At 40.2% G+C, this 24,137-nt stretch overlaps 1 protein-coding gene across 6 annotated transcripts in view; it reads left to right on the forward strand.

The window, feature by feature from the left end:
- PKHD1 (PKHD1 ciliary IPT domain containing fibrocystin/polyductin) overlaps positions 1–24,137 on the forward strand; it is a 579,994-nt gene that overhangs the window by 179,946 nt on the left and 375,911 nt on the right. The window lies entirely within an intron of this gene.

Genomic DNA, 24,137 nt, shown 5'->3' on the forward strand with positions numbered 1-24,137 from the left:
TGTATATATCATTTTTCATAAATGATGATGCAACAACTGAACCCTATGAAATCTATTTTTTCTTTGTTTAAGGAAATAGGAGAAAGACAAAAAGTAAACAGTGATATTTATCAAGCACTAGATTTGTGCAAGGCACTGAGTTAGTCTTCACATATATTAAATAACCCGTTGGAGGAACTTTTGGAAAATGGATGGGGGGTTAAGTTTCAGGGAAACTAGGTGATTACCAATGTTCACACAATGATTATGTTTGGAGTTAGGATCTGAATTTGTGTTGCTTCTCCCAAACCCAGTTTTTTTTAATTGGTAAAATGAACAACTGTTATGAATCATTAAGAGTTGAGGGTCTTCTCTGCAATCAAGAAAGTACTGAAAATCTACATTTTTCAGAAGACATTTCCCATGAGGACAGAAAAATGACTGGAAATACCTTTTTAAAGATTTATTTCTTTATTTGAATTGCAGAGAGAGAGAGAGAGAGAGAGAGAGAGAGAGAGAGAGAGAAAGAAAGGGATCTTCTATTTGCTGGGTCATTGCCCAAATGACTGTAATGGCCAGAAGTCAGGAACCCTATCCAGTTTCCCATGTAGGTGATAGGGGCTCAAGCACTTGGGCTATTCTGCACTGCTTTTGCAGGTGCATTACCAGGGAACTGAATTGGGAGCAAAGCAGCCAGGATATAAACAGGCACTCCAATATGAGATCCTGGCTTTGTAAGTAATGTCTTAACCCACTGCACCACAATGCAGCTAGCTCAGTGATTGGAGATTCAGTGGATTTGTGGATTATCTGAAATTATATTTTTCTTATGGTTTTAAATTTATGAAAATGTAACCATTATTGAAAAGTTTTTATAATGTGAAGGGATATAGGCTGCTAAAGTCTTAGAATTCCAAAGCTCTGGCTCAATCACTTTTCTGCATTTTGACTTAGAATATTTTACTTCTGAAAGTCTCAGTTTTCTCATCTGTAAATAGAACTATTCAGGTAGATCCTGGCAAAGTTGATGTGAGGTTTTAAAAGATTATGAAAATGGGCCGGTGCCGCAGCTCACTTGGCTAAACCTCCGCCTGCGACACCGGCACTCCAGGTTCTAGTCCAAGTTGGGGCACCAGATTCTTTCCCAGTTGCTCCTCTTCAAGTCCAGCTCTCTGCTGTGGCCCAGGAGTGCAGTGGAGGATGGCACAAGTGCTTGCACCCGCATGGGAGACCAGGAAGAAGCACCTGGCTCCTGGCTTCAGATCGGCGTAACTTTGGCCATGGCGGCCATTTGGGTTGTGAACCAACGGAAGGAAGACCGTTCTCTCTGTCTCTCTCACTGTCTAACTCTGCCTGACCCCCCCCCCAAAAAAAAAGGATTATGAAAATAAAGACTTTAATGCAGTGCTTGGCATCAAATAAACCCTTGCTGTTGATCATTATTGTTGCTGTTATTATGATATCCCCCATCCCCATACCTTCAGCTGAGTGTTTTTTAAAATGATTCATTCATTCATTCACTCATTCATTCATTCATTTTTCCATTCAAATGGCAGCATGACAGAGTAAGACAAGAGGGAAGGAGGGAAAGATATTTATCTATTGGTTCAGTCCCCAGATGCCCACCAACAATTTACATAATTTATTGCTAGAATGGGGTCATCTGAGTGGGTGAGAAAGTCATCTGACTCAGATTATGCCATGCATGTGTCTTGCGTATAACCTGGTTGGGCTCTCTGAGCCTGACTAGCTAATGCTCTGTCTTGACACTCATGTGCTGTTTGTACCTACTGCTCTATCTAATATGTGCTGTTGGATTTGATTCCTACTAGATTGTGCATGTGCCTTGGGCATAGTCCATGTGCCTAATGCTGTGCTTGGTTGTGAGCAGCTGGTGCAGAAATGTTTATCTGATGAATGACATTTCCAAATTTCATCCCTGGCCAAGCTCCTAGTGTTATCATATATTTGGCCAGCTTCAAGTTTCACAACATCTCACTATTGTACTTTCTTGGGGGAATGAGGAATACCACAGGAGATAATTTTCCAGGCAACTGAAAAATTTTCCTTTAAATACCTAACTGTGTTCATTTTGGAGATTCTTTTTTTTTTTTTTTTTTTTTTTTTTTTTTTTTGACAGGCAGAGTGGACAGTGAGAGAGAGAGAGAGAGACAGAGAGAAAGGTCTTCCTTTGCCATTGGTTCACCCTCCAATGGCCGCCGCGGCCGGCGCACCGCACTGATCCGATGGCAGGAGCCAGGGGCTTCTCCTGGTCTCCCATGGGGTGCAGGGCCCTAGTACTTGGGCCATCCTCCACTGCACTCCCTGGCCACAGCAGAGAGCTGGCCTGGAAGAGGGGCAACCGGGACAGAATCCGGCGCCCCGACTGGGACTAGAACCCGGTGTGCCGGCGCCGCAAGGTGGAGGATTAGCCTAGTGAGCCGTGGCGCTGGCCCATTTTGGATATTCTAAAACATAGTGAAGGCTTTCCTGTCCTTTTAATTGAATATAGGCAATCATACCAAATCATTTTCTTGATGCTTCTGGATCATCAGCATAAATATTTTACTTTTCAAAATTAATAGGTGCTGACATTGTGGTACAGGGGATTAAGTTATCACTTGTGATGCTGCCATCCCATTTTGGAGTGCTGATTTGAGTCTTGGCTGCTCCAATTCTGATCCAGCTCCCTGTTAACATGTCTGGGAAAGCAGCAGTAGAAGGCCCAAGTGCTTGGGCCACTACCACTTGTGTGGGAGACTTGGATAGGGTTCCAGGCTCCTGGCCACTGGGGAGTGGACCAGTGGATTGAAGATTGATCTCTCTCTTTCTCTGCTCCTCTCCCTCTTTGTCACTTTGCCCTTTAAATAAATAAAATAAATCTTAAAAAATATATCTCCCTTGGTAGGGTAATGAAATTGCAGGGAAGTGTATGGTTCTTACCAAGTACCCTATGACTCTAATGGTTGTATTTTGCCCCTTCTCTTGCTATCAGGGCTGCTGTGTCATGTCTGGATGCTGCTAACAATGCCTACTTTCTTTTAATTGATCTTTCTGTTTTTTCTTCACCAACTGAGAAACTAACAACATTTTAATAGATGTATAGGCAAAATCCTAGGAAAAAGCTGCTGAGGGCAGCCTTGAAAGACACTTCTAACAGAAGTACACAAGGTTTAGTGTGGGTCATCATGATTGCTGCTTCTCTCGCCATTTCTTGTTGGTCATCTTCATGACTGAAACTGTGAAAGATAAGTTTGTGCCTTTCCGCCACCAAGATCTAATACAGTGTTTCTATACTACTCCAGCCAAATGCTACATATTACTCACATTTTATTTTTTTATTAATGTAATAGATACTTATAACAACATAGATCCTACAAATAGAATGATTTCTTTCTATTCTTCTACATTTTACTTAACTTTCTCTTTTATAACTGAAAATACGGTAGATTAAAAATAAATTATTAGGAGGGGCCAGTGCTGTGGCGCAGTGGGTTAACACCCTGGCCTGAAGCGCTGGCATCCCATGTAGGCGCCAGTTCGAGACCCAACTGCTCCACTTCCAATACAGCTCTCTGCTATGGCCTGGGATAGCAGTAGAAGATGGCCCAAGTCCTTGGGACCCTGCACCCATGTGGGAGACTCGGAAGAAGTTCCTGGCTCCTGACTTTGGGTCGGCGTAGCTCTGGCCGTTGAGGCTGATTGGGCAGAGAACCAGTGGATGGAAGACCTCTTTCTCTCTCTCTCTCCTTTCTCTGTGTAATTCTGACTTTCAAATAAATAAATAAATATTTAAAAAAATAAATTATTTGGGTAGGCACTATGGTATAGCAGATAAAGCCGCCACCTGTGGCACCATCATCCCATATGGGTACCAGTTTGAGTCCCGAGTGCTTAGATTCTGATCCAGCTCCCTGCTAATGTACCTAGGAAAGCAGTGGAAGATGGCTCAAGTGCTTGGGCCCCTGCACCTTGGTGGGAGACCTGGAAGAAGCTCCTGGCTTCAGATGTCCTCAGCTCTGGCTGTTGTGGCCATCTAGGGGAATGAGCCATCAAATGGAAGATTTCTCTCTATGTCTATCTCTCTGTCTGTCTGTCTCTGTCTGTCTGTCTCTCTCTCTGTAATTTTACCTTTCAAATAAATAAATCTTAAAAAATTAACATGACATGTGTCAATTGTTAACAATTATCAGAAGTATACTCTGACTCATTAGTGATTACTACAGATTTTTTTTAACTTTTATTTAATAAATATAAATTTTCAAAGTACAGCTTTTGGATTACAGTGGCTTTTTCCCTCCATAACCTCCCTCCGACCCGCAACCATCCCATCTCCTGCTTCTTCTCCCATCCCATTCACATCAAGACTCATTTTCAATTATGTGGGTGCAAACTGTTGAAACCTTTACTACAGATTTTTTTTAAATACTGCCCATTAACAAATTTCAAGAAATAATTTAGGAGCCATGTAGTACATGAAAATAAAAGAACATTAATTATATATTGGGTGTTTTAAAGTAAATTATAATCCAATAATTTTTATGTTTTCTATGGAAAAAGCATCTAGAAATGACAAAAATATCTTGAGACAAAGAGTCTGACTTTCCTGATTTTTTCTTGTTCCTTCTCTGCTTATAAACTCTGCAGCATCTTCGATGATTTGGTATCATCCTTGAAATGTTTTCCTTTGTGTGGTAGGGTAGCCCATTGCTGGTTTGTGGGTGAAAATCTTGAATTATGTGTTATTTCTAGTTCACAGATTCTGAACTTCCTTTTCTTTGTAACTGAGATTTCCTCTCCATCCCTCAGAGGCATTCCAGGATAGGTTATAATTTTGATTTTACTTTGAGTTGGTCCCAGAATGCCCCTGGCAAAGGATACTCCTACAGTCTCCAGCATAACATTGGCTTCAGGGCAACAGTATGGTTTTGAATTTCATACTGATATTGGTATCCACACATGTTCAAGGTCAAGATCCCATAGAAGATCATTGAGCAGAGAACCTTGTTTATTGGACTGTGGTTTGCAATTCAGAATTATTCTCCCACTTTGTTTTAATACATCATGAAGTGGAAACTGACAACATGTAAATTTTATGCAAGACCAGGGTGTGTATGACTATCGTATTCTTTTTACTCCTTCCATCAACAAGTCAGGATGCCTAAAGCCTTCCTTGTTGAGGAGTAAAGTGAATAGCTTCCTTCTAGGTCCCTCTCTTGGGGAAACCACTTCATTAATAATTGATTCACTTTCATTCAATGAACCAGAATTTCAGCTAAGAAGAATCCATGCCATCCTTCTGGCTTCATTGATCTGTTCACTGTGTTCTCTTTCAGGAAAGAATAATTTGAAATGCATTACCAATAAAACATGAGTATTTTTATCCTGTCTTTCTGATGAGCAAATGCTAGGGCTGAAGACTCTCTGTGTCCTTGTGATGTGCTCTTTGTCATAACTCAAAGCTTCCAATCTGTCTTTATGATCCAGGTTGCTGTATAGCGAAGAACTTCATTAACATTTCCCTGCTAGACTTGAAAACAATTAGATCAGTGACTAGAAAGAGTTAAAGAGGACCCCCACCCTGCACCCCCGAAACTCTGAAACCAAACAGACATCACAGAGCAGGGATAGCAGGTAAAGTGGTTGCTATAAACACTTTCTCTTGAAAGCTGTGTCTTTTCAATAAACACACTGTTAGGCCCTAGCAAAATATTTCCAGTTGCCTTCATGGGTGGTGCAGTGCTGGAAGCTGTTAGCTCATGCTCAGTGAAATTTCAAATGTCAAAGCTCATTAATAGTGATTTTAGCCAAAGACAGCTTGTAAGGAGCTGTGCAAACTTAACTTCCTCAAATAAAAGGAGAATAAAGATGACCATTTAACATTGCTTTTCCTCCCCATGCTTTCTTCACCTCCGCTTTGAGTTTGTTTTTGGTTTTATTGACAGTAGGTTTCAAGTTTATATTCCACATTTCCCTTAATTTGCCTTCTCCTTTTATCCACCCCCTCCATGGGAAATAGGCCTATTACAAAGGTGTTGTGATGTGTCTTTGAGTTTTAGGAGGAGTGTTTTGTCTGTTTGAAGCAGGCCTGGAGGAGTGTGTGAAAGTGTTAAGGCAGAAGGTTTGGCTTTTGAGAGAGAGAAACACACTGTGATATGATTATGTGCTCAGATGCTGTTTCCAGCCCTGTCTGGATACATATGTACAGGGAGATTCTGTTTACACGGTAATGATATTTCAAATTGAAATATCAAGACAAGCAAGCACCTTCATTATTTGTAATCTGACCAGTTCTCATCACAGTAGTTATCTGGAAAATTAAGTGAGAAAAAATTCTGTTTCACTTGGTCAAAGTTTACTTGTGCAATTGTGACTGTGGGTCAACCCACTGTGTTAAATTCTATGATATAATTCTATTCCAATTACAAATTCAACACTTACTTTGTTCCTCTTATGAGTTGTGGTTTGCAAGCAGCATGCTTTGTGGTGCTCCCTTTCTGAATTTGTAAGCACTTGCTGGACACTGACTAAGCCATGCTTGGGACTTCAGCGTGTGCTGCAGGAGGCTCACTGAGCCAGGGCACGGGGCTCAGGGATGGTTCCCTGGTAGATTTTGGAGTCTACCTGAAAAGTCTCTGTAGCCACAGTGCTTTGAGGAATTTGAGCTTGAGTTGCACGGTGGTTCTTCTGAGACTCCAAACAGAGAGTAGTGGGAACAGTACGTGGGGTGAGTGTACCAGGGAGTCCTGTTGTATCAGAGGTTTCTTCTGAGGGTTTATGGTGATGCCTCTTGGGAGTAGGCATGGATCCAAAACAGAGATTATGACTCTTGTGGCTCCCCCTGGCCCCTGCAATTTTGGTCAAGATAAGAGAATTACACTGTCCTTCCAGCCTTTGTCAACAGTTTGTTTAGACTTTTCCAGAGGCTGATTTGGACAAATGTCATGGTGATCCTACTGAGAGCTGTTAAGTGTGAACCATCTTGAAATGAACAGGAATCCAGTTACTTGCTTGAAACAGACTATATTCAGTTATTGTCCACATTTAACTCACTATGTGGGGCCATGTTAAGTAAAATATGCTGCTCAGAGTATTAAACATTTGTATGATTTCTTTTAAAAGCCAAGTCATTGTATATTTCTGCAAGTAGGATCATAGCCTGGGAAGTAATCCTAAGAACACTATCTTTTAGCTTTTTTCTTCTCCATCTGCTTCTATCAATGTCCAGGTTTTGTCCCTATAAGAAAAGGAACAAGTTTGTCTTGTTGTAATGATTGGCTTGTGTGTAGATTTCTTCTCGACAGTGAGCTTCCTGAAAGCAGGGAATTAGGTTATTTATCATTTTATCCTCAGGGTCTAGCACAGTACCTGGCTCAATAAATGTTTATTGGTTGAATATAGTAAAACTTCGTTAGTTGATACACTAACAACATTGTAGGAGGAATATTTAACTTAAGAGAAAAATCAATTTTATGGACTCTAGCACATTAATTATTTGCATACAAATGGGGACTGCAAATTACAAATAAGTGCTATCAATTTATTGAAGCTGAGTAGAGGCATTCTGTGGCAGTTTGAATTGTGCCTTGTTGATTATTTTCTATAATCTTCTAAAAGCATACTAAGTAATTTTAACCAAGTTTAAAGAAGTTGTAAAATTTCAGGCAAAAGAAAGCTTTTGGTGTCTCTGAAGTGCACCGTTTGTTGGCTGTCTGTTCCACATTGGCAGTAAGTCAGTGCATTAATTGCTTTGTTCTAATTAATTTGGTAAGTTCCTACTGTGTGCCAGGCATTGTTCTAGTGATTTGAAATACACAGGAGGTTACTATGTAGTCTCTTGTAAAGCTGAGGTTCCAGCAAGGTACATAGTGATACAAACTTGAAGCACACACACAGTGAGAGCAAAATGCAGACCAGAACCAGCAGATAAGATCTCTCTCCCTCCGTCTCTCCCTCCCTCTCTCTTTCCCTCATCTCTCCCTCCCTCTCCCTCTATCTCCCTCCCTCTCTATCTCCCTCCTTCTCTCTCTCCCTTCTTGTCTCTCTATCTCCCTCATTCTCTTTCTCCCTTCTTGTCTATCTCCCTCATTCTCTCTCTCCCTTCCTCTCTATCTCCCTCCTTCTCTCTCTCCCTTCTTGTCTCTCTATCTCCCTCATTCTCCCTCTCCCTTCCTCTCTATCTCCCTCCCTCTCCATCTCTTTCTCTCTGTAAAGTGCCTCTCAAATAAATAAATAAATCTTAAAAAAAATCTCAAGTATGAATCAAATACTAGTGCCTTTTCCATTAAGCTCTCCTATTGGTTCTCTTGAAATGCCTCTCATTTGGCTTTAGGCATGGCAGGAGAAGAAATAGAAAATACTATTATACACCAAGTATTGTGGAGCAGTGGGGGTGGGCACTACAACTGTATGTCCAAAACCCAGTGCAAGCTGTAAGAGGGATTGTGTGCAGCTCAGCGTCAGGTGGGGGTTCTCTAGCAAAAGATTCACAGAGACAAAGGCATGGCCTAGCTTTTGTAGAATGAATGTGCCTGGTACAATAGGGTTGAAAGATTCTTCTAGTTGAAGCTTTAGAGGTTACTCAATGAATGAAGATATGGAGAACAGCAGAGTGTGTTTGAGGGCTGAAGATGAATTCTGTATGCTTTTACAGAGGGAATGGAGGAGAAAGGTGGAAGGGTAAACAGGACTGAAGGCTTGTAGATACACACAGACACATACACAGAAACAGAGCACACACCTATGTTTCACAGAGCAACAAGGCTGCTATATATGTTGAGGGTTGCCTTTTTTTTTTTTTTTTTTTCAGTCCTTCATTAAATAACCTTGAGAGAGTGACTTTGGTTCTCTGGATTCCAGTGTCCTCATCTGCAAAAGGATGAGACTGAATATTCTAAAATTTCCCAATTACAAACTAATTGTAGAAGCTCTGCATGAACTGGGGAACTCTAAGTTTTTTTTAGAAGGCATTATGAGTGGCTTTAAATCTTATTTATGTATCTAAAAGGTAGCTATCTACTTATCTATCTAGAGAGTGGAAAAGCACTCCCATCTGCTGGTTCACTTTCCAAATACCTGTAACTACTAAGGCTAGGCCAGGCTGAAGTCAGGAGCCAGGAACTCAGTCTGAGTCTCTCTTGTGGGTGACAGGGACTCAACCATCATCTGCTGCCTCACAGAGGGTGTGAACCTAGGCACTCTGAAAGAGGACTCTGCCATGCCAAGGAGTGTCTTCACTGCTGTGCCAAATGCTTGCCTTTCCTTTTCCTTCCATTGTTATTTTCCTTTGGTGCACAAACATTTTAATTTTGGTGAAGTTCAGTTTATCTAGTTTTCCTTTTGTTGCTGTTTTTGGTGTCAAGTCCAAGAAATCATTGCCAAATATAATGCCATAAAGATTTTGCTTTTGTAAAAATAAATGTTTTATATTTTAAGTTACCTTAAGTTCTGTGTTTAAAATTCAAATCTCCTGCATAGTCGGCAGATTGTGATTACGCTCCACTTATTTTCCTCTTTTAGCACTTGTCTTATAAACGTACTTTGGGTGCCTCCTTATCTTCTTGGCTGCTTAGGAAGTCAAGCAAGGTTTCCATTGTTTATGACTATTACATTGTCTTTGAATGTTTTCAAATTGTTCAAAAGGTTTATGATAATGTATTAAACTAAGTATGGTTTAGGTTTAGGTTTTCGTTGGTCTCGTTAGTTGAGTAAAATGAGGAGGAGGTGAGAGTAAGAAGTAAAGGTTAATAAAATATATACTTTTCCCCTATTTTCTAAGACAAAAGCAAATACTCCTTTGAGAAGATGCCAGGCAGGGAAACTTCCTCTGGAGGGAAGGTATCAGAACACTGTCAGTTAATAGGAAATGGGGGATATAGAAGGCTGAGCTACATGGTCGTCAGCTTTTTCATGGAATCTAATGATTTGACTCCTACCTACTAGAGTGCAATAGTGTTTGCTCCATCAAGAAATTTTTAAAAGAACAGAAATCACTTTGACTTGGATTTTGTCCTGACTCTACCCTTACTCAATTCATTGGGTAATCTTACAGTAGACACTTCATTTCATGTTCATGAAATGAGGTATTAGAAGATATCTAAGCTTTCATTAACTCTTAATTAACACAGGGTTTTTATTTGAGAGCTCTATTTCTTCCCATTGGAGAAATGGGGAAAAGGTTTGTTTTCTTAAAGTGAAAGAGAGCTACCTGAATAATTAGTGCACAGTAAGTTGAGCAATTGATTTTCAGGAAGGGATTAATTCCCCAAAGTTGGGAGAATTGGAGAAAGACTGTTTCTGAGAGGTGTGGTGTCTCTGATAACTTTCCAGTATGGCCATTTAAGTTCAGCCTTAAAATACCAGGTAGTTGTTAACTACTGCTATAAGGCTCCTTTCATGGAGGTTTATGTGATTTTTTTTTTTTTTTTTGACAGGCAGAGTGGACAGTGAGAGAGAGAGACAGAGAGAAAGGTCTTCCTTTGCCGTTGGTTCACCCTCCAATGGCCGCCGCGGCCGGCGCGCTGCGGCCGGCGCACCGCGCTGATCCGATGGCAGGAGCCAGGAGCCAGGTGCTTTTCCTGGTCTCCCATGGGGTGCAGGGCCCAAGCACCTGGGCCATCCTCCACTGCACTCCCTGGCCACAGCAGAGGGCTGGCCTGGGAGAGGGGCAACCGGGACAGAATCCGGCGCCCCGACCGGGACTAGAACCCGGTGTGCCGGCGCCGCTAGGCGGAGGATTAGCCTAGTGAGCCGCGGCGCCGGCCGGTTTATGTGATTTTTTAACTTCTAAACCATGAGGGTGTTCTTGAGTGATAACTATGCCCGTGGATTGTTTGGTATTCATCAAGAGTTCTGAGTTTTCTACCTTTAAAGACATATAAGGAAAGTTTTCCTAGTGTTTGTAGAAACTTATGTTTGTATGTTATGCACTCATGTTTATTCTATATTATGTGAAAGTATACAATGAATTCCAGGTGACTGTAAAGCGAATGATTAAAGTGCATTTTGCTATCTGGAAATGATATTAATTTGGAAAATGCTATATAGGGTTTTCTCTGAAGAAGAGTTTATTGTGAAAGAAAATGCATAAATATCATTAATCTTATTTATCATCAGTGAAAACAATAAATTAGGTATATATTTAAAAACATCTTTAAGCACATTGCTTTGATACACTAAAAGCATGATAATTGATTTTTGAGTATATTATTCTTAATCATCGGGGCATTTAAATTATGTGACCACCTGCTTGTTGCTTCTACCCATATTGATAACAGGCATATGAAAATTTGAAAAAACAAAATGCAGATTTTATTTTTCCATCATGTCACTATGGCATGTGGTTTTGATCCTGAGAATGGAGGGTTTCCATCAGACTGCTATATCTGAAATCTCTGGGTCTATTTCCTCCTTTGCCCGGACTGCTGTTACTGGTAGTTGGTGTTATTCAATTATCTCTACATTTTAACCTTGGTGTTTACCTCTAATGTCGCTCAAGTCAGTAAATGATTCATTGCATCTGGAGCCAATAAGCAGGGTTTGGCAGAAAAGGGACAATGTGTGGCGGATGCGTTTGGACTAAAGGGAACAATGCATTTGAAACTGGGCTCTAAGAGCTTAGAAATTCAATTATGCATACATGGTACAGGAGTGGGTACCACAATGCCTGGCTCCAGATGAGCACCTGGTGAATTTTCACAAAAGGTGATGGTGATGTTTTAACCAACGTCACCGGTATAAACAAGAAAGGCATTTGCAGTACCACAGATAAGTAAATTTCTCAAATTCTACGTTCCTGAGATTTCATCCTAGCTGTGAAATACATCTTTCTGGGCTTCTTCATGTAGGACTGATCATTTTGTGGTATTAGCATTAGCATGAATTACCTTGTGCATTATCATATACCAGGCAATCCATGCATGCTTAATGGCACAGGATGCTACTTACTGGAGATCAAAATACCTAAATTAACATTCCCTTTGTCCTCTTTAAAAAGTACAATAATCTGTATTTGAAGCTTAAAGAATTAGGGAATTAGTTTACTCAAGGCCAGTGAGGATAGCAGGCACAGGATGGATTTATCTGGTTTTTTAGCTTGATTTCCCCCTGTAATGTGTTGCTTTCCCCCTCTTCTCTCTTTACTCCCTTCCTTCCTTAGGAGAAAATAAAAAACCAAATCCCTTTCTGTCCTCAGGAAGAAATGCTAGTGAAAGAGCAATGTAATTACTGCCGGTATATTCAAATTTAATTATAACATGGAAATTCAAAATATGAACTTTTTAAAAAAAGTTTATTTATTTATTTGAAAATCAGAGTTAGAGAGAGAAGGAAAGGCAGAAAAAGAGAGAGGGAGAGGGGGAGGGAGGGAGGAGAGAGGGAGAGAGGGAGAGAGGGAGAGCGAGAGAATGAGAGAGCGGGAGAGCGAGAGAGAGAATGAGAACAAGATCGATCTTACATCTATTGGTTCACTCTCCAAGTGGCTCCAAGGACCAGGACTGGGCCAGGCCAAAGCTAAGAGCTTCATTTGGGTCTCCCACATGAGTGGCAGGGGCCCAAATACTTGGGGCATCTTGTGATCCTTTTCCCATGCCATTAGCAGGGAACTAGATCAGAAGTGGAGAAACAAGGATACAAACCAGTGCCCATATAGGGTGCAGGTGATGCAGGTGGAGGTTTTACCTGCGATGCTACAACAAGGGAACTTCAAAATGTAGACTTTTAAAAATTATTAGTAGGAGCACTAGTTTGAGTCCTGGTTATTCTACTTGTGATCCAACTCCCTACTAATGCATTTGGGAAGGCAGTGGAAGATGGCCTGAATATTTGGGCTCCTGCCACCCACGTAGAATGGAGTCCTGGCTCCTGACTCTTCAGCCTGGCCCAGTCCTGGCCACTGGGGCCACTTGGGGGGTGAACCACTGGTTACTGGATAGAAGATTTCTCTCTCTCTCTCTGCCTTTCAAATAAATAAATCTTAAAAAAATTCTTAGTATCTCCTAAAGGACACATGTGTGACTGTGTTTAGGTTCAGGAGTATTTTTCATTTCTTTAACAGAGTTAGAGTTTCTGATGATATGGAAGTCCTTGTGGCATTTACTGTAGTCCTAACTCTTCCTGAACAAATGAAAGTTCTGCGCCCAGTCTTCATAGATAATTCTTGTTATCATAAATTTAAAAATTCAATGTGATGTTCTGTGTCGGAGGGGGTCATTTATGCAGGAAGAGAACAACCTGATTTTCTGCCTAGCACTGGTATTCCTACATGATCCTCTTGTTATCTATATCCTTGAGCAATAACTTAAATGAAAAGAGAAAAACCCAAACATCCTCTGTAAAAATTGCTTTCCGGAGAAGACCATATTAGTTTTCTATTTGCTGCATAAAAAATGACCACAATCTCAGTGACTTAAAACAATGTCTATTTATTATCTCACAGATCTCTAGGCCAGAAGTCTGGGCACAAAGTAGTTGGCTTTTCAGGCCAGGTCTCAGAAGGCTGAAATAAAAGTCTTAACCCAGCTTTGTTCTCATCTGGAGAGTTCGTCCCTCAAGCTCATTCAGGTTGCCCAAGGAAGTGAGTTCATTGCAGCTGTAGAAGTTAGGTCCTCATTTTCTTGCTGGCTGTTGGCCAGAGACCACTTTCAGGTTGTTCTGGAGTCCTTGCCACATGGCTGTATGTCCCTTCAAGGCGGGGGGAAATCTCTCTTTTATGAACGCAATAGAGTCCTTAATATTAGGTGACTTGGTGAAGTCTATCTCTTTGTTGATTCATATCAGAGTTAACTGATGTATGAATGTGATAGTACCCGCAGAATTCCTCCTGTACTCCCACATAGCAACCTAACTGTGGCTCTGATATCTGATCATATTCAGAGACTGTGCTCCTGTTAAGGGGTGAGGATTGCACAGGATGTGTGTACCATGGGTGGGGGTCATGTGGAACATTGAAGAATTTTACTTTAGTATACGTGGTATGCAGCATTTGTGGCAGTTGTTTTTTTTTCCCCTGTGGGGAAGTTTTGCATGTTTTCCTGGATTCCATATATATAACTTAGATCTAAGAAAAGAACCTGGTCTGGGTTGTCCTAAAAACTTTAAGGAGGCTAAATTGACAGATTCTAGCTTCCTTAGAAGGGTTCAGTCTTGGGGTGCCACCTAAAAAGTTTGTCCTGTTAGGTGATCTGGAATCTCGGTAAAATATCTCGCCTTACAGTCAGTGTTTATCAAAGATAAATCATGTCTGTTGCCAACAAGAAGACCAGGAGGATGCTTGGAGTTGTGCGATTCTGATCTAAATGTATTGAATTAGTATGGAGTGTCCTTAGACTTAGGAATGTGCCTTGTCCTTTAGGAGCTGTGGACTCAAGTCCTCTGATGAGATGAGAAAAGAAGAAAGGTGAGGGAACAACAAAGGGAGCCTAATTTGTTAGTGTTAATCAGAGACCTACCCATTCTCCTAATTGATTGTTCACTATGAAGTAGCTTGGCACTTCTTTAGCCTGGAAGCTAAATGTAATCAACTTTTGTTTGTTTCTGTTAAGTTTTTTTTTTTTCCCCTTTCCCTTAAGGAGATCATTATTTCTATTGTATGAAGATGGTAGCCCAAACATTAGAAGTAATTAGAGCAGATGGCAGTGAATACTTTTATGGTAAGATACATTGATGCTTGTACTCTGGTTTTCATTCTCTGGGCTTCTCCCTTTTTACTGTGCTGCCACATATTTATTTTGCTTCCCTTCAGATATAAAGGGGAGGAAAGAAAAGGAGGAAAAATATGTTCCCCTGGTATATGAAACTGAGGAGCTGTCAAAGGTCCATAGCAGGGAAAGTGTGCTCCTGTGTATTCAATCACTGAAATTAAGTGTTTTCGAAGGCTGTGCAGTCACGGGTCCATTGCATGGGGAAATAACATGTTGTAGTCCATCACTTAAAATGTTAACCTTGTCTCTTACTGGTGACTAGGAACAGGGACACGTGCGCCATGCTCAATGGTTAAATGGCAGTGTGTCAGCTCTGTGAAAAAGGCTAGCGTGTATCTGTCAATCATCTGATTTGGCTGTGTGTGTGTGTGTGTGTGTGTGCATGAATGCACATATGCAGTTGTGTGTGGAATGTACACATATGTACACATTTGTGCTCATACTTCCACTTGTCTTTATGTGGATTTCCATGGCCAGGCTTATTGTTCACTGGAAAATGATAAGAACTGAACCAGTTTCCACTCCTTCAGTATATATTCTTGACTAAGAAATTCTTTTTTTTTTATTACAGAAGATTCCATTTTGAACATATTTCAATATTGATGGAGTACAGATGTAGTATACTGAGCTTATCATTGATTTTATGTTCATACTATCGACCTGAAATAAAACAATAGTCCCCAAACATTTTCTATAAAAAGCCTAATAATGAGTAGTTTAGATTCTCTGGGGCCATATTGTCTCTGTCACAAACTTAAAGCAGTGATAAACAATATATAAATGAACTGTCACAGCCATGTGTCAGTAATAAAATAGTGGGTAGGCTAGATTTGGGCTGTGGCTATGGTTTGTGGGTCCTGTTATATATTACTACATATTTTATTTAATTCCTTTATCTATGACATATGAAGAACTTGGTATCACGTAGGTCTTTACACAGTACTTCCCACTGCATCAGCAGAAGGGGTGTGTGTATGTGTGTGTGTGTATTCCTTTCTTCAGGTCCAGCTGTCCTGTCTGTGCTCTTGATGCACTTGCAGTAGTGCACACATGGTCCTTCCTCAGGGCTTCCCCGAGATAGCCTCTGGCTTACACTCTGCTTCTCTGCTCCAATCTTGTATCAGAGGTGCAGCCCCTGGTCATGTGATATCAAATAGCTCCTTCCTCCCTGGTACTTCTGATACAGTTTATCCATCTTTTTTTTCCCCCTTAGAGGACACTATTTGTCTTATTTGTGTTTTATGTTCCTAAAATATAAGCTCTGTGAAGTCATGGCATTGTTTTGTTTTGGACTAGACCAGTGCCTGGGAGCAGTTGGTGCTCATAGATACTCCTTGGATGCTGGGATCCATCTAGTGAACAGCTAGAGGCAAGGAGTCTGAAAAGAATCTGTAATTATTAAGTGAGATAGCACCTGGTAAGTGCACTCACTTATTCATTTTTAACATTAAACTGTGGGTGGAGAAAGAAAATACCTACAGTTTTCAGCTGTGAGCATTAAAGATTCTGTAAGTAATAGTCTAATACTGTGCCTGGAACATTCATGGCATTTAGCATTCATTAGCTATCATTGTCAATATTACAATTTCCCAGCAAGTGGAACGATCTTCAGATTTAAAATTCAGAAAGAATGTGGATAGATGAGATTTGAAGATTCAAATGGAAGAGAGATAAAGGAAGAGTCTGTACATTTGTTCAGTTTGTGGCTTTGATAGTTCTCTGAAGTTCAATAGTGCTAGTAATTTGCATTTATGTAGGATTGAGCTTGTGTTAGTATTCTGGGAGAAACAATAGAGAACATAAGTATGTAGAACCATAAGATAAGCCAATGAATTGCTTGACTTTTCTAAGGGAGACAAAGGACAAGTCTGAATTTGGTGCAAGTCTCTGGGAAAAGGTATTATTGACATTTCTTTAAGTAGCCAATGTGCTGGGAATTGTGGAAAGGTTTTCTTGTGTTATCTTCTAATTGTGAAGGGTTTATAAGCACCAAGAAAAGAAAGTGACCACTTAGAGGCAGCATGAGCTTAGTAAGGATAAATTATGCCAAACTAATTTATTTTCCTTTTTGTTCCCTAAAGAGTTATTACATTATAGGACTCTATTCATAATACTGGATTTGTATATGGTTAACTTTTCTAAAAAAATAAGTATCATTTGTTTCATAATCAGCTGAAATAATTTCAGTTCATGTTAATTTATCTCTAGTGTCCATATTAAAAAAAGAAAATGTAGGAGCAAGTATTTGGCCTACTGGTTAAGGAACTGCTTGAGATGCTTAAGTTCCAGACTGCAACACCAGTATTTGGGTCTTGGCTCCCCTCCTGACTCCAGCTTTCTGCTGAAGTACACCAGGGAGGCAGCAGGTGATGACTCAAGCAGCTGGATCCTTGCCACTCACACACGTGGGAGACTTAGGTGGAGTTCCTGGCTTCTGGATTCTGCTTGGTCCAACCTTGGCTGTTTCAGATATTTGAGGAGCAAACCAATAGATGGGAGATCACTGTCTATTAGTCTCTCTCTCTCTCTCTCTCTGGCTTTCAAATAAAACAAACATATAAATAAGAAATAAACATGTGATTAATATACTGGTTTTCAGTGGCAAAACAGTCTCTACCAGGGTCAGTCATCTAATCATCTGAACTCACATAGCACCTTGGTTATGCTTTTAATTATTAAATAAATCACATCTTAATTTTCTGATTATTTATATTTTTCTCAATGGTAGTATAAGTACCTGAAGAAAAAAGATGAGATCACATTTATTTACTTATTTTTTGACAGGCAGAGTTAGACAGTGAGAGAGAGAGAGAGAAAGAGAGAGAGAGAAAGGTCTTCCTTCCGTTGGTTCACCCCCAAATGGCCACTACGGCTGGTGCACTGTGCCAATCTGAAGCCAGGAGCCAAGTGCTTCCTCCTGGTCTCCCATGTGGGTGCAGGGCCCAAGAACTTGGGCCATCCTCCACTGCCTTCCCGGGCCACAGCAGAGAGCTGGACTGGAAAAGGAGTGACCGGGATAGAACCGGCGCCCCCAACCGGGACTAGAACCTGAGGTGCCGGCACCACAGGTAGAGGTTTAGCCTAGTGAGCTGCGGTGCTGGCCGAGATGACATTTATTTTGGGAAAGATACCTTTACATGCTCATACACAAAAATGATTGGGATTTAATTGACTACCAAGCTTAATATCCAGCATTTATTGTACAATGATCAATATAACCAAGAGTAGCAAATACTATTTCATAAATGATATTCAGATACTCAGTTAACTATTTATGGAAAAGCAAGAAGAAAAAAACAAAAATTTGAAGATAATTGAGAAGTAATGTGCCAATCAATATCAAATCGTACGAATCAGTGCTAACACACAAGCATAAGTGTCAGAATAAAAGAAGGATATCATAAAATCTAATACATTAAAGATGTTTATTTTTTAAAAAAGAGAGAGAGAGAACCTGCATCCATTTGCTTACTTCCCAAATGTCTGCAAGAGCTAGGGCTGTGCCAGGTTGAAGCCAGGAGCTGGAAACTCCATCAAGATCTCCTGTGTGGGTGACAGGGACTAAAATGCTTGAGCCATCATCCACTGCATCCCAGGCGCATTAGCAGAAAGCTGGATCAGAAGCAGAGTGGGACTCAATCTCAAGCACTCCAATAAAGATGTAGGTATCCTAAGCGGTGGCTTAACCACTGCACAACAATGCCTGCCTTTGTAAATAAACTTAGTTTCATAAAAATTAAAAATATTCCTATGCCAAGGGATACTAAAGAACAAATTAAAAAATACTGCCTTGTATCAAGTTAACATTTTAAATTATGGCATAGTGATTATATGCACAAATGAATTGAATATTCATCGGTTGAAATATATGTTGGGGTGCCCACTGTATGCCAGGCATTGCAGGTACTGGGGATCCCGAAGAAAACAAAGACTCTCTTGTGATATCTACATTCTATTAGGGGTTGACTGGCCGTAAAGGGATATAAAATGTTTTGGGTGGCAATAAGAACTTTGGAGAAAATAAAGGGAACAAAGTGATGGAGAAAATGTTGATTACAGGGACTGTCTTTTCCTGTTTCCAGGACTTGCATGCTGAGGAAGAAGACATTCTGATGAGGTTTCAGAGCAGTTCTTCCTTGTCTTTGTCAGTCAGAACATACTGTGACTAGAGAGATTCCCATATGCTCCATCCTCTGCCATCCCAGCTCAATGCAGAGACTACAAATAGGTCTTTGCTTTGCCTGGTGTTCCAACTTGCTGATCAATGACTTCTTTCCAGATAACTCTGGTGGTATTGCAAATGCATTTAAGGTGACATGAAAGATCTGCAGACACTGCACATTCCCCAAAGTTCAGAGAAGTGCTGACATGCTGTAAGAAGAAAACAAATTGCATAAGCTTCCTAGCTGAGACTTTTTTTTTGTGGTTTCACTGGGGATTGTATATTCAGGTAAAAAGGAGGGCATGTTCTGTATAGTTCTTGTGTATTTATTTCCATCCGTGAACTCATAGGCCTGTGCAGAAATGATTTTCTTTGTCTGCAGAATAGAAATGGGTGATTTGTTTAACAAAGGAGAAAACTAAAGCTTAAGGCTAAAAGCACCTTGGAGAGAGCCTGTATTAGGTGGAAGTGAAATCCGCATTGACCTATCGGCTATGCTGGTGATATGGAGCCTGGTATTTACCAAAAATATCATGTTGGTATCAATAGAAAAACTCTGAAAAATAGTGACAAGCAATCTTTTATGAATTCTTTCAATATTTTTGATTGGACCAAAATGAGAGAGATTGTTCGATAAAGGTATTGGAAGGTCAACATCCCCACTGTCTCATGGGGCATTTCTGTGGGAGTCCTGTGTCGGGGATGATCCCACTTTCCTTGGTAACTGTGAAAATGTAGGAGTGCTAAGGTTCTTACAGCAGCATGCAAATAAACATGGATTATATTGACAATTGGAAATCATGGAGATACATTGCTCTCCCAGCAGTTAAGAAGTTGAAGCTGCATTGATTTTTATGTGCTTTGGAATTTAGTGATTGTTTAAAACAAAATCATGAATCACCAATAAATATTATATACATCTTATGGATAGATTTAGGCACAAAGCAGTGTAGATCTCTTGAAACTGAAAGCTTAAGACTTGTATTCTTGTGTCACATTCAATAGAGAAGGGCAAAGAAAAAAATTAGTGAAAGATTTCACAGGAATATGAAATTTTATTCTCAAATTCCAATTCAGAAGTAATCTCTATCATTTTATGTCTAATTACAGCTTGAAAATATGAAAAAGAATGTGAAAATATATGGGCTGTAAACAAATGTATCAAGAGACCCACTGTTACAGGATGTAGCATTTTTAAAAAAGATTTATTTATTTATTTGAAAGTCAGAGTTACACACAGAGAGAAGGTGAGGCAGAGAGAGAGAGAGAGAGAGAGAGAGAGAGAGGTCTTCAATCCACCCGTTCACTTGCCAGTTGGCCACGAAGGCTGGAGCTGAGCTGATCCAAAGCCAGGAACCAGGAAATTCTTCCAGTTCTCCCACACAGGTGCAGGGGTCCAAGGACTTGGGCCATTCTATACTGATTTCCCAGGTCATAGAGGAGAGCTGGATTGGAAATGGAGCAGTTGGGACTCAAACCGGTGCCCATATGGTAGCACTGCAGGTGGCGACTTTACCTGCTTCGCCATAGTGCCGGCCCCAGGATGTAACATTTTAAGTCTTGAAACTTATTTAGAGTCATGGAGATGTGGTGTGTGTGTGTGTGTGGTATGATATCTATAACAAAATGCCTGGGATTATCAGGTAGAACATTCATTTTAAAAATTCTTCAACAATTTGTATTGAGCACTTACTATTTGTCAGAAAGTTTTTAAGAGTATAGGGGTATACCAATGACCAAAACAAGAGGTCCTGTTTCATTTGAGTGAGCTCAGTCAATGATAAATACACAAGAAATCTTATATTTTTAATGTGGTATGAAGCAGCATTGAGAGGAGAGAGTTATTGCAAGTACTTTAGAAAAATAAGAATACAGGGGAAGATGTGATATTTAAGTAGAGACATGAATGAAGTAAGGGAGTGAGCCGTGTGGATATTTGGGGGGCAGAATGTCCTAGGGAAGGCCACAGGAAGTGAAAGACATCCAGTGAGAGTTTGCTTTGCATGACTCCAGTCTGTCTCCATTGCTATGATCCTTAACATATCATTTGAATACTTTGAGCCTTTGCTTCCTCAATGATAAAGTGGAGATATAATGGCTCAATATAGATATTTTTGATGGCTGGCAGACCAGATCAAGATGCTATAATATGTGCTTGCTTCGGCAGCACATATACTAAAATTGGAAGATGTTATAATACATGGAAGCAAGCTAATGGTGCACACAGGTGCTTCAGAGAAAGTCTTTGAAGCTCACCGAAAACTAGATAACAGATATTGGTACAAATTTTAAGAACCTTAAATATTCTCTCTAATTAGCAGAATTAATTAATGAAATGGTCTGCTTTTGTTACACTGAAGAACCCAACTAATGACTTTTTCTCAGATCTTTTCACTGTCATGAGCCGTAGTTTTCTCTGTATTTTGTGGCTGAGCTACAGATCTCACTCCCAGGTTAATGTCTGAGACAGCATTCTGTTACTGAGTTTCTTACAGTGGTTACAGTTTGTCCTCACACCACCATGCCCAGTTTGCTAATTTTGGGTCTTGGATTGGAGGAAACTTCTTGGGTCCTTTTTTTTTTTTTGGATGTGGTTCTCCACCCTGTAGTCCTCGCCTTATAGTGGTTCTAGAACTTTGGTTCACCTTGCTTTTCAGTTAACTTTACTGTCTCAGTCTTTTCTACTTTCTCATCTCTTTATTCCACTCTAGCTTCCTATCATCTTTCTGTATTTTATAGGAGTAAAAGTATTACATGAATGTAAATGTACAGCCTTATATAAAGGACTTTCGGTTCCTTTTCCTCCCTGGTGTCAGTCCATAGTTTTAGCCCATGGATCATCATGGAGGGACACAGTTCACATGGCTCATGGGTCACAGGATGCTTGTGTATAACCTGTCCTTTTCTCTGTGGTGCCAAGACTGGGTATTATTATGCCTTTTGCCTCTTTATCTCTTAAATGGGGAGGAGTCATAGACCTTCATTCATCCTTTGCAGATGTAGAAAATGAAAAGACCTTGCTTTTCCTTATCCCAAAACCTTGGTGATTGGATAGGTCTGTAATGCAGGACTAATGACCTAGAGGTCATTACTCCCTTCTGGGAAATATGTATACTGGGTCTTCTGGCAACACATTTTTCCATATTCTCTCTTGGAAAGACTCCAGGGCACTATTCTGCATGTAGGTATAGTTGTCGGTATTATAAATATGCCTTCCCTTCTTAATGATCTTCTCCCATCTGCCTCTCATGCGTCACTGAGGACCTTCTAGGCAGTTTATTTCACAGGAACTCAGGCTTCACATTTGGTTGGAATCTGGATGGGAAAATGACTGTGTGAAGAGAGGGATACACATGTTGTATCATTACCTTGAGGGACTCACCTTCTCTAACCTGATTTTCATCATATTTAACATAATGAGAGATGTATAACATCACCAGACATACAGACTTGTTCTCAGCCTCTTGCATGGGGTTAATACTGAATGCTTTCTGTGATTTTTACATCTTCGTTTTGAAAAACACATGACTTCAGAGTGATTAGAAATTAACAGCAAAATTCCAAGTGATCAATTGCAGTTCACAATTGATCATAATGAAAGGACTAAGAGTCAAAGGGAGCACATAAACAAGTCTAGTATCTGCTAACACTAACCGATAGAATAAATAAAGGGGAGAGTGATCCAACATGGGAAGTGAGATACTCAGCAGACTCATAGAATGGCGGATGTCCTAAATAGCACTCTGGCCTCAGAATCAGCCCTAAAGGCATTCGGATCTGGCTGAAAAGCCCATGAGAGTGTTTCAGGCATGGAAAGCCAAGACACTCTGGCAAAAAGATCTCTGTGAGTGAGATCCCAGTGGAAAGAACAGGTCTTCAAAGAGGGAGGTGCCTTTCTCTGAAGGGAGGAGAGAACCTCCACTTTGACTATGACCTTGTCTAAACAAGATAAGAGTCGGAGAACTCAAGGGGCTTCCATAGCCTTGGAAACTCATGACTGGTGCATAGGGAGATTACTGATGCCGTAAACAGGAGTGTCAATTTGTAAAGTCAACAACAGGAGTCACTGTGCACTTACTCCTCATGTAGGATCTCTGTCCTTAATGTGCTGTACACTGAGGCTTAATGCTATAACGAGTACTCAAACAATATATTTCACTTTGTGTTTCTATGGGGGTGCAAACTGTTGAAATCTTTACTTAATGTACACTAAACTGATCTTCTGTTAAAAAAAAAAAAAAAAAAAAGAAACTATCAATTCCCAACTTGACTCTCACTGGGATTAAACATGACAATAGGTCTGATCTGATTTCATCATCATTTAAAAAAAAATCATCTATTATTTTTCACTTTATGTTTCTGTGTGGGAACAAACTGTTGAAATCCTTACTTAAGGTATAATAAGCTGATCTTCTGTATACTAAGATAATCGAAAATGAATCTTGATGTGAATGGAAGGGGAGAGGGAGTGGGAAAGGGGAGGGTGGTGGGTGGGAGGGACGGTATGGGGGGGAAAGCCATTGTAACCCATGAGACGTACTTTGGAAATTTATATTCATTAAATAAAAGATAAAAAAAAAAAAAAAAAAAAAAAATAAATAAATGTTCTAGATCTCAAAAAAAAAAAAAAAAAAAAAAAAAAAGAAATTAACAGCAAAGTCAGGAGTTCTGAGCAGGGGATGGGGCTGGGATGGAGAGGAGGTGCTTTTTGCTTTATGGTCATTCCCTCATTCTTGTCCCCTGCCCCTCACTCAAAAGTTTGGGGTGATTCAGTTGCCATGCACAGTCAGCCTGCATTGCACCTATGCATGCATGAGCTTTGTTCAGCACTGGTGCACCAAGCACAGAGGGCATGCAAAAATAATATCCAAAAAAGAGAAAAAGGCCAATTGGGTGGATGGATCTCAGTACTTGAAAAGAGGAATGTTCCTATAAAACAGGAACACTTGGCAGTAGAGCCAGTGAAAAATGATATCAATTACATAAAGCAAAATGCCACCTATCAAGCAGAACATTTTAATTCTCCCTATTCCAGGCTATTTATGACTTTTTGTCCAAGACTCAATACATGTCTGTAAAAATAAAAAATGGAATCAACTCCATCTGTTAGGTAGAAGGAGGCCTGTGCTGAGGGGAAAATGATATTCTGGGGACTGATTTCAGCAGCTCTTCAATTGCAACTTTGCCTTTTCTATGTTCTTTTTCTCTGTTTGGTTAGCTGTATGAATAGAGAGATAAATAATTTTACTGAGACATTTGAAATATTTAACTTTCTCTGAGAAATTCATATTTTGATT

Source organism: Oryctolagus cuniculus, chromosome 5 (genome assembly GCF_964237555.1).
Source record: "Oryctolagus cuniculus chromosome 5, mOryCun1.1, whole genome shotgun sequence".
Lineage (NCBI taxonomy): Eukaryota > Metazoa > Chordata > Mammalia > Lagomorpha > Leporidae > Oryctolagus > Oryctolagus cuniculus.